The sequence below is a fragment of the Hypanus sabinus genome, chromosome 19 (genome assembly GCF_030144855.1).
Source record: "Hypanus sabinus isolate sHypSab1 chromosome 19, sHypSab1.hap1, whole genome shotgun sequence".
Lineage (NCBI taxonomy): Eukaryota > Metazoa > Chordata > Chondrichthyes > Myliobatiformes > Dasyatidae > Hypanus > Hypanus sabinus.
Window position 1 is genome coordinate 62,758,214 of NC_082724.1, and position 12,758 is coordinate 62,770,971.

Below are 12,758 nucleotides of genomic sequence, written 5' to 3' on the forward strand. Positions count from 1 at the left end.
CTACATCACAGAACATCAAACTCTACAGCACAGAACATCAAACTCAACAGCACAGAACATCAAACTCTACATCACTGTACTTCAAACTCTACAGCACAGAACATCAAATACTACAGCACAGAACATCAAATACTACAGCACAGAACATCAACTACTACAGTACAGAACATCAAACACTACAGCACAGAACATCAAACACTACAACACAGAACATCAAGCTCAACAGCACAGAACATCAAACACTACAGCAGGGAACATGAAACTCTACAGCACAAAATATCAAACTCAACAGCACAAATCATCAAATAATACAGCATAGAACATCAAATACTACATCACAGAACATCAAACACTACATCACAGAACATCAAACACTACATCACAGAACATCAAACTCTACAGCACAGAACATCAAACTCAACAGCACAGATCATCAAACTCTACATCACCGTACTTCAAACTCTACAGCACAGAACATCAAATACTACAGCACAGAACATCAAATACTACAGCACAGAACATCAAACACTACAGCACAGAACATCAAACACTACAACACAGAACATCAAGCTCAACAGCACAGAACATCAAACACTACAGCAGGGAACATGAAACTCTACAGCACAAAATATCAAACTCAACAGCACAAAACATCAAATAATACAGCACAGAACATCAAATACTACAGCAAAGAACATCAAAATCAACAGCACAGAACATCAAACACTACATCACAGAACATCAAACTACATCACAGAACATCAAACACTACATCACAGAACATCAAACACTACGTCACAGAACATCAAACACTACTTCACAGAACATCATACTCTACATCACAGAACATCAAACTCTACATCACAGAACATCAAACACTACAGCACAGAACATCAAACTCTACAGCACAGAACATCAAATACTACAGCACAGATCTTCAAATACGACAACACAGAACATCAAACTCTACAGCACAGAACATCAAACTCTACATCACAGAACATCAAACACTACATCACAGAACAAACTCTGCAGTACAGAACATCAAACACTACAGCACAGAACATCAAACTCAACAGCACAGATCATCAAACACTACAGCACAGAACATCAAACTCAACAGCACAGAACATCAAAAACTACAGCACAGAACATCAAACTCTACAGCACAGACAATCAAATACGACAGCAGAGAACATCAAACTCAACAACACAGAACAAACTCTACAGCACAGATCATCAAACTCAACAGCACAGAACATCAAACTCTACTGCACAGAACAGGAAATACTGTAGCACAGAGCATCAAACACTACAGCATAGAACATCAAATACTACAGCACAGAACATCAAACACTACATCACAGAACATCAAATACTACATCACAGAACTTCAAACTCTACAGCAGGGAGCATCAAACACTACATCACAGAACATCATACTCTACATCACAGAACATCAAGCTCAACTTCACAGAACATCAAACACTACATCACAGAACAACAAACTCAACAGCACAGAACATCAAACACTACAGCACAGAACATCAAACACTACATCACAGAACAAACTCTGCAGTACAGAACATCAAACACTACAGCACAGAACATCAAACTCAACAGCACAGAACATCAAACACTACAGCACAGAACATCAAACTCAACAGCACAGAACATCAAAAACTACAGCACAGAACATCAAATACTACAGCAAAGAACATCAAAATCAACAGCACAGAACATCAAACACTACATCACAGAACATCAAACTACATCACAGAACATCAAACACTACATCACAGAACATCAAACACTACGTCACAGAACATCAAACTCTACATCACAGAACATCAAACACTACATCACAGAACATCAAACTCTGCATCACAGAACATCAAACACTACTTCACAGAACATCATACTCTACATCACAGAACATCAAACTCTACATCACAGAACATCAAACACTACAGCACAGAACATCAAACTCTACAGCACAGAACATCAAATACTACAGCACAGATCTTCAAATACGACAACACAGAACATCAAACTCTACAGCACAGAACATCAAACTCTACATCACAGAACATCAAACACTACATCACAGAACAAACTCTGCAGTACAGAACATCAAACACTACAGCACAGAACATCAAACTCAACAGCACAGAACATCAAACACTACAGCACAGAACATCAAACTCAACAGCACAGAACATCAAAAACTACAGCACAGAACATCAAACTCTACAGCACAGACAATCAAATACGACAGCAGAGAACATCAAACTCAACAACACAGAACAAACTCTACAGCACAGATCATCAAACTCAACAGCACAGAACATCAAACTCTACTGCACAGAACAGGAAATACTGTAGCACAGAGCATCAAACACTACAGCATAGAACATCAAATACTACAGCACAGAACATCAAACACTACATCACAGAACATCAAATACTACATCACAGAACTTCAAACTCTACAGCAGGGAGCATCAAACACTGCATCACAGAACATCATACTCTACATCACAGAACATCAAGCTCAACTTCACAGAACATCAAACACTACATCACAGAACAACAAACTCAACAGCACAGAACATCAAACACTACAGCACAGAACATCAAGTACTACAGCACAGAGCATCAAACACTACAGCACAGAACATCAAATACTACAGCACAGAACATCAAATACTACAGCACAGAATATCAAACTCAACAGCAGAAAATATCAAACTCTACAGCACAGAACATCAAACTCTACATCACTGTACTTCAAACTCTGCAGCACAGAACATCAAATACTACAGCACAGAACATCAAATACTACAGCACAGAACATCAAATACTACAGCACAGAACATCAAACACTACAGCATAGAACATCAAACACTACAACACAGAACATCAAGCTCAACAGCACAGAACATCAAACACTACAGCAGGGAACATGAAACTCTATAGCACAAAATATCAAACTCAACAGCACAAAACATCAAATAATACAGCATAGAACATCAAATACTAAATCACAGAACATCAAACACTACATCACAGAACATCAAACACTACATCACAGAACATCAAACTCTACAGCACAGAACATCAAACTCAACAGGACAGATCATCAAACTCTACAGGACACAATATCAAACTCAACAGCACAAAACATCAAATAATACAGCATAGAACATCAAATACTACATCACAGAACAAACTCTGCAGTACAGAACATCAAACACTACAGCACAGAACATCAAACTCAACAGCACAGAACATCAAAAACTACAGCACAGAACATCAAACTCTACAGCACAGAACATCAAACACTACATCACAGAACATCAAACTCAACAGCACTGAACATCAAATTCTACAGCACAGAACAGGAAATACTGTAGCACAGAGCATCAAACACTACAGCATAGAACATCAAACACTACATCACAGAACAAACTCTGCAGTACAGAACATCAAACACTACAGCACAGAACATCAAACTCAACAGCACAGAACATCATGAACTACAGCACAGAACATCAAACTCTACAGCACAGAACATCAAACACTACATCACAGAACATCAAACTCAACAGCACTGAACATCAAACTCTACAGCACAGAACAGGAAATACTGTAGCACAGAGCATCAAACACTACAGCATAGAACATCAAATACTACAGCACAGAACATCAAACACTACATCACAGAACATCAAACTCTACAGCACAGAACATCAAACTCAACAGCACAGAACATCAAACTCTACATCACTGTACTTCAAACTCTACAGCACAGAACATCAAATACTACAGCACAGAACATCAAATACTACAGCACAGAACATCAACTACTACAGTACAGAACATCAAACACTACAGCACAGAACATCAAACACTACAACACAGAACATCAAGCTCAACAGCACAGAACATCAAACACTACAGCAGGGAACATGAAACTCTACAGCACAAAATATCAAACTCAACAGCACAAATCATCAAATAATACAGCATAGAACATCAAATACTACATCACAGAACATCAAACACTACATCACAGAACATCAAACACTACATCACAGAACATCAAACTCTACAGCACAGAACATCAAACTCAACAGCACAGATCATCAAACTCTACATCACCGTACTTCAAACTCTACAGCACAGAACATCAAATACTACAGCACAGAACATCAAATACTACAGCACAGAACATCAAACACTACAGCACAGAACATCAAACACTACAACACAGAACATCAAGCTCAACAGCACAGAACATCAAACACTACAGCAGGGAACATGAAACTCTACAGCACAAAATATCAAACTCAACAGCACAAAACATCAAATAATACAGCACAGAACATCAAATACTACAGCAAAGAACATCAAAATCAACAGCACAGAACATCAAACACTACATCACAGAACATCAAACTACATCACAGAACATCAAACACTACATCACAGAACATCAAACACTACGTCACAGAACATCAAACACTACTTCACAGAACATCATACTCTACATCACAGAACATCAAACTCTACATCACAGAACATCAAACACTACAGCACAGAACATCAAACTCTACAGCACAGAACATCAAATACTACAGCACAGATCTTCAAATACGACAACACAGAACATCAAACTCTACAGCACAGAACATCAAACTCTACATCACAGAACATCAAACACTACATCACAGAACAAACTCTGCAGTACAGAACATCAAACACTACAGCACAGAACATCAAACTCAACAGCACAGATCATCAAACACTACAGCACAGAACATCAAACTCAACAGCACAGAACATCAAAAACTACAGCACAGAACATCAAACTCTACAGCACAGACAATCAAATACGACAGCAGAGAACATCAAACTCAACAACACAGAACAAACTCTACAGCACAGATCATCAAACTCAACAGCACAGAACATCAAACTCTACTGCACAGAACAGGAAATACTGTAGCACAGAGCATCAAACACTACAGCATAGAACATCAAATACTACAGCACAGAACATCAAACACTACATCACAGAACATCAAATACTACATCACAGAACTTCAAACTCTACAGCAGGGAGCATCAAACACTACATCACAGAACATCATACTCTACATCACAGAACATCAAGCTCAACTTCACAGAACATCAAACACTACATCACAGAACAACAAACTCAACAGCACAGAACATCAAACACTACAGCACAGAACATCAAACACTACATCACAGAACAAACTCTGCAGTACAGAACATCAAACACTACAGCACAGAACATCAAACTCAACAGCACAGAACATCAAACACTACAGCACAGAACATCAAACTCAACAGCACAGAACATCAAAAACTACAGCACAGAACATCAAATACTACAGCAAAGAACATCAAAATCAACAGCACAGAACATCAAACACTACATCACAGAACATCAAACTACATCACAGAACATCAAACACTACATCACAGAACATCAAACACTACGTCACAGAACATCAAACTCTACATCACAGAACATCAAACACTACATCACAGAACATCAAACTCTGCATCACAGAACATCAAACACTACTTCACAGAACATCATACTCTACATCACAGAACATCAAACTCTACATCACAGAACATCAAACACTACAGCACAGAACATCAAACTCTATAGCACAGAACATCAAATACTACAGCACAGATCTTCAAATACGACAACACAGAACATCAAACTCTACAGCACAGAACATCAAACTCTACATCACAGAACATCAAACACTACATCACAGAACAAACTCTGCAGTACAGAACATCAAACACTACAGCACAGAACATCAAACTCAACAGCACAGAACATCAAACACTACAGCACAGAACATCAAACTCAACAGCACAGAACATCAAAAACTACAGCACAGAACATCAAACTCTACAGCACAGACAATCAAATACGACAGCAGAGAACATCAAACTCAACAACACAGAACAAACTCTACAGCACAGATCATCAAACTCAACAGCACAGAACATCAAACTCTACTGCACAGAACAGGAAATACTGTAGCACAGAGCATCAAACACTACAGCATAGAACATCAAATACTACAGCACAGAACATCAAACACTACATCACAGAACATCAAATACTACATCACAGAACTTCAAACTCTACAGCAGGGAGCATCAAACACTGCATCACAGAACATCATACTCTACATCACAGAACATCAAGCTCAACTTCACAGAACATCAAACACTACATCACAGAACAACAAACTCAACAGCACAGAACATCAAACACTACAGCACAGAACATCAAGTACTACAGCACAGAGCATCAAACACTACAGCACAGAACATCAAATACTACAGCACAGAACATCAAATATTACAGCACAGAATATCAAACTCAACAGCAGAAAATATCAAACTCTACAGCACAGAACATCAAACTCTACATCACTGTACTTCAAACTCTGCAGCACAGAACATCAAATACTACAGCACAGAACATCAAATACAACAGCACAGAACATCAAATACTACAGCACAGAACATCAAACACTACAGCATAGAACATCAAACACTACAACACAGAACATCAAGCTCAACAGCACAGAACATCAAACACTACAGCAGGGAACATGAAACTCTATAGCACAAAATATCAAACTCAACAGCACAAAACATCAAATAATACAGCATAGAACATCAAATACTAAATCACAGAACATCAAACACTACATCACAGAACATCAAACACTACATCACAGAACATCAAACTCTACAGCACAGAACATCAAACTCAACAGGACTGATCATCAAACTCTACAGGACACAATATCAAACTCAACAGCACAAAACATCAAATAATACAGCATAGAACATCAAATACTACAGCAAAGAACATAAAACTCTACATCACAGAACATCAAACACTACATCACAGAACAAACTCTGCAGTACAGAACATCAAACACTACAGCACAGAACATCAAACTCTACAGCACAAAATATCAAACTCTACAGCACAGAACATCAAATACTACAGCACAGAACATCAAACACTACAGCAGGGAACATGAAACTCTACAGCACAAAATATCAAACTCAACAGCACAAAACATCAAATAATACAGCATAGAACATCAAATACTACATCACAGAACATCAAACACTACATCACAGAACATCAAACCCTACAGCACATAACATCAAACTCTACAGCACAGAACATCAAATACTACAGCACAGAACATCAAATACTACAGCACAGAACATCAAACACTACAGCACAGAACATCAAACACTACAACACAGAACATCAAGCTCAACAGCACAGAACATCAAACACTACAGCAGGGAACATGAAACTCTACAGCACAAAATATCAAACTCAACAGCACAAAACATCAAATAATACAGCACAGAACATCAAACTCTACATCACAGAACATCAAACACTACATCACAGAACAAACTCTGCAGTACAGAACATCAAACACTACAGCACAGAACATCAAACTCTACAGCACAAAATATCAAACTCTACAGCACAGAACATCAAATACTACAGCACAGAACATCAAACACTACAGCAGGGAACATGAAACTCTACAGCACAAAATATCAAACTCAACAGCACAAAACATCAAATAATACAGCATAGAACATCAAATACTACATCACAGAACATCAAACACTACATCACAGAACATCAAACCCTACAGCACATAACATCAAACTCTACAGCACAGAACATCAAATACTACAGCACAGAACATCAAATACTACAGCACAGAACATCAAACACTACAGCACAGAACATCAAACACTACAACACAGAACATCAAGCTCAACAGCACAGAACATCAAACACTACAGCAGGGAACATGAAACTCTACAGCACAAAATATCAAACTCAACAGCACAAAACATCAAATAATACAGCACAGAACATCAAATACTACAGCAAAGAACATAAAACTCTACATCACAGAACATCAAACACTACATCACTGAACAAACTCTGCAGTACAGAACATCAAACACTACAGCACAGAACATCAAACTCTACAGCACAAAATATCAAACTCAACAGCAGAAAACATCAAATAATACAGCACAGAACATCAAATACTACAGCAAAGAACATCAAAATCAACAGCACAGAACATCAAATACTACAGCACAGATCTTCAAATACGATAACACAGAACATCAAACTCTACAGCACAGAACATCAAACTCTACATCACAGAACATCAAACACTACATCACAGAACAAACTCTGCAGTACAGAACATCAAACACTACAGCACAGAACATCAAACTCAACAGCACAGAACATCAAAAACTACAGCACAGAACATCAAACTCTACAGCACAGAACATCAAACTCTACATCACAGTACATCAAACACTACATCACAGAACAAACTCTGCAGTACAGAACATCAAACACTACAGCACAGAACATCAAACTCAACAGCACAGAACATCAAAAACTACAGCACAGAACATCAAACTCTACAGCACAGAACATCAAACACTACATCACAGAACATCAAACTCAACAGCACTGAACATCAAACTCTACAGCACAGAACAGGAAATACTGTAGCACAGAGCATCAAACACTACAGCATAGAACATCAAATACTACAGCACAGAACATCAAACACTACATCACAGAACATCAAACTCTACAGCACAGAACATCAAACTCAACAGCACAGAACATCAAACTCTACATCACTGTACTTCAAACTCTACAGCACAGAACATCAAATACTACAGCACAGAACATCAAATACTACAGCACAGAACATCAACTACTACAGCACAGAACATCAAACACTACAGCACAGAACATCAAACACTACAACACAGAACATCAAGCTCAACAGCACAGAACATCAAACACTACAGCAGGGAACATGAAACTCTACAGCACAAAATATCAAACTCAACAGTACAAATCATCAAATAATACTGCATAGAACATCAAATACTACATCACAGAACATCAAACACTACATCACAGAACATCAAACACTACATCACAGAACATCAAACTCTACAGCACAGAACATCAAACTCAACAGCACAGATCATCAAACTCTACATCACTGTACTTCAAACTCTACAGCACAGAACATCAAATACTACAGCACAAAACATCAAATAATACAGCACAGAACATCAAATACTACAGCAAAGAACATCAAAATCAACAGCACAGAACATCAAACACTACATCACAGAACATCAAACTACATCACAGAACATCAAACACTACATCACAGAACATCAAACACTACGTCACAGAACATCAAACTCTACATCACAGAACATCAAACACTACATCACAGAACAAACTCTGCAGTACAGAACATCAAACACTACAGCACAGAACATCAAAAACTACAGCACAGAACATCAAACTCTACAGCACAGAACATCAAACACTACATCACAGAACATCAAACACTACATCACAGAACAAACTCTGCAGTACAGAACATCAAACTCAACAGCACAGAACATCAAAAACTACAGCACAGAACATCAAACTCTACAGCACAGAACATCAAACACTACATCACAGAACATCAAACTCAACAGCACTGAACATCAAACTCTACAGCACAGAACAGGAAATACTGTAGCACAGAGCATCAAACACTACAGCATAGAACATCAAATACTACAGCACAGAACATCAAACACTACATCACAGAACATCAAACTCTAGAGCACAGAACATCAAACTCAACAGCACAGAACATCAAAAACTACAGCACAGAACATCAAACTCTACAGCACAGAACATCAAACACTACATCACAGAACATCAAACTCAACAGCACTGAACATCAAACTCTACAGCACAGAACAGGAAATACTGTAGCACAGAGCATCAAACACTACAGCATAGAACATCAAATACTACAGCACAGAACATCAAACACTACATCACAGAACATCAAACTCTAGAGCACAGAACATCAAACTCAACAGTACAGAACATCAAACTCTACATCACTGTACTTCAAACTCTACAGCACAGAACATCAAATACTACAGCACAGAACATCAAATACTACAGCACAGAACATCAACTACTACAGCACAGAACATCAAACACTACAGCACAGAACATCAAACACTACAACACAGAACATCAAGCTCAACAGCACAGAACATCAAACACTACAGCAGGGAACATTAAACTCTACAGCACAAAATATCAAACTCAACAGCACAAATCATCAAATAATACTGCATAGAACATCAAATACTACATCACAGAACATCAAACACTACATCACAGAACATCAAACACTACATCACAGAACATCAAACTCTACAGCACAGAACATCAAACTCAACAGCACAGATCATCAAACTCTACATCACTGTACTTCAAACTCTACAGCACAGAACATCAAATACTACAGCACAGAACATCAAATACTACAGCACAGAACATCAAACACTACAGCACAGAACATCAAACACTACAACACAGAACATCAAGCTCAACAGCACAGAACATCAAACACTACAGCAGGGAACATGAAACTCTACAGCACAAAATATCAAACTCAACAGCACAAAACATCAAATAATACAGCACAGAACATCAAATACTACAGCAAAGAACATCAAAATCAACAGCACAGAACATCAAACACTACATCACAGAACATCAAACTACATCACAGAACATCAAACACTACATCACAGAACATCAAACACTACGTCACAGAACATCAAACTCTACATCACAGAACATCGAACACTACATCACAGAACATCAAACTCTGCATCACAGAACATCAAACACTACTTCACAGAACATCATACTCTACATCACAGAACATCAAACACTACAGCAGGGTACATGAAACTCTACAGCACAAAATATCAAACTCAACAGCACAAAACATCAAATAATACAGCATAGAACATCAAATACTACATCACTGAACATCAAACACTACAGCACAGAACATCAAACACTACATAACAGAACATCAAACTCTACAGCACAGAACATCAAACTCTACAGCACAGAACATCAAATACTACAGCACAGAACATCAAATACTACAGCACAGAACATCAAACACTACAGCACAGAACATCAAACACTACAACACAGAACTTCAAGCTCAACAGCACAGAACATCAAACACTACAGCACAGAACATCAAACTCAACAGCACAGAACATCAAACTCTACAGCACAGAACATCAAATACTACAGCACAGATCTTCAAATACGACAACACAGAACATCAAACTCTACAGCACAGAACATCAAACTCTACATCACAGAACATCAAACACTACATCACAGAACAAACTCTGCAGTACAGAACATCAAACACTACAGCACAGAACATCAAACTCAACAGCACAGAACATCAAACACTACAGCACAGAACATCAAACTCAACAGCACAGAACATCAAAAACTACAGCACAGAACATCAAACTCTACAGCACAGACAATCAAATACGACAGCAGAGAACATCAAACTCAACAACACAGAACAAACTCTACAGCACAGATCATCAAACTCAACAGCACAGAATATCAAACTCTACAGCACAGAACAGGAAATACTGTAGCACAGAGCATCAAACACTACAGCATAGAACATCAAATACTACAGCACAGAACATCAAACACTACATCACAGAACATCAAATACTACATCACAGAACTTCAAACTCTACAGCAGGGAGCATCAAACACTACATCACAGAACATCATACTCTACATCACAGAACATCAAGCTCAACTTCACAGAACATCAAACACTACATCACAGAACAACAAACTCAACAGCACAGAACATCAAACACTACAGCACAGAACATCAAGTACTACAGCACAGAGCATCAAACACTACAGCACAGAACATCAAATACTACAGCACAGAACATCAAACGCTACATCACAGAACATCAAACACTACATCACAGAACTTCAAACTCTACAGCAGGGAGCATCAAACTCTAGAGCACAGAACACCAAATACTACAGCACAGAACTTCAAACTCTACATCGCAGAACATCATCTCTACAACACAGAACATCAAACTCTACAGCACAGAACATCAAATACTACAGCACAGAACATCAAACTACATCACAGAACATCAAACTCTACATCACAGAACATCAAACCCAACAGCACAGAACATCAATCTCTACAACACAGAACATCAAACACTACAGCACAGAACATCAAACACTACAACACAGAACATCAAACTCAACAGCACAGAACATCAAACACTACAGCTGGGAACATGAAACTCAACAGCACAGAACATCAAACACTACAGCACAGAACATCAAACACTACAACACAGAACATCAAACTCAACAGCACAGAACATCAAACACTACAGCACAGACCATCAAACTCTACATCACAGAACATCAAACCCAACAGCACAGAACATCAATCTCTACAACACAGAACATCAAACACTACAGCACAGAACATCAAACACTACAACACAGAACATCAAACTCAACAGCACAGAACATCAAACACTACAGCTGGGAACATGAAACTCAACAGCACAGAACATCAAACACTACAGCACAGAACATCAAACACTACAACACAGAACATCAAACTCAACAGCACAGAACATCAAACACTACAGCACAGACCATCAAAGTCAACAGCACA

General features: G+C 38.3%; 1 protein-coding gene across 1 annotated transcript in view; it reads left to right on the plus strand.

Moving 5' to 3' along the window:
* The window catches only part of grm2a (glutamate receptor, metabotropic 2a), a 440,436-nt gene that overhangs the window by 301,303 nt on the left and 126,375 nt on the right, over window positions 1-12,758 (plus strand). The gene's annotated exons all lie outside the window — the stretch shown is intronic.